The sequence below is a fragment of the Gavialis gangeticus genome, unplaced genomic scaffold (assembly GCF_001723915.1).
Source record: "Gavialis gangeticus isolate Ggan-Ray unplaced genomic scaffold, GavGan_comp1, whole genome shotgun sequence".
Classification (NCBI taxonomy): domain Eukaryota; kingdom Metazoa; phylum Chordata; order Crocodylia; family Gavialidae; genus Gavialis; species Gavialis gangeticus.
The window spans coordinates 38,963,468-38,964,142 of NW_017729027.1; positions in this window are offsets into that span (position 1 = coordinate 38,963,468).

Consider the following 675-nt stretch of genomic DNA (forward strand, 5'->3'; position numbering starts at 1 on the left):
ACTGAAATACTTACACTATCCTTCTTCCTTCTCCACCTCAGGTGCTTTAGTCAGAAAGATTTTCTCATCCATTTTCTTTTTGAGCCATTCTTCAGTTCACTGCTGTACGTCTTCCAGTTCTTCTTTTACTCATACTCCTCTTACCACCTCCTTTATTAATTCCTGCTTCCTTGCCTGTAACTCTGCTATCTCTTCCATATCCCTTTCCCCCTGCCCTCACTTTTATTTAAACTCACCTTCATTCTCAACATCAGGTGATCACTAAAGGTCACATCAATGATTTCCTTCTTTCCAATCCCTAACCCATTTGACATTAATATGAATCAATCTTTGACATCTGATTCCCACTCAGTTATACCCTCAGAATCACCTTCTCACCAGCTCATGCATCCTTTAAACATCCTTCCTTTATTACATTAATAAGTACTTTTGATGAGCTGTCTAGCTCCCCCTCTCCTAGAATAGGATGGGTTTCAACACAGACAAGTGCAAGGTGATGCACCTGGGGAGGAACAACCGGCACTATACCTACAGGTTGGGGAACTCCCCTCTTGTCAGCATGGAGGCGGAAAAGGATCTTGGAGTCATCATTGACTCCAAGATGAACATGGGTCAGCAGTGTGGGGAGGCAGTTAGGAAGGCCAACCGTACCTTGTCATGCATCCACAGATGCAT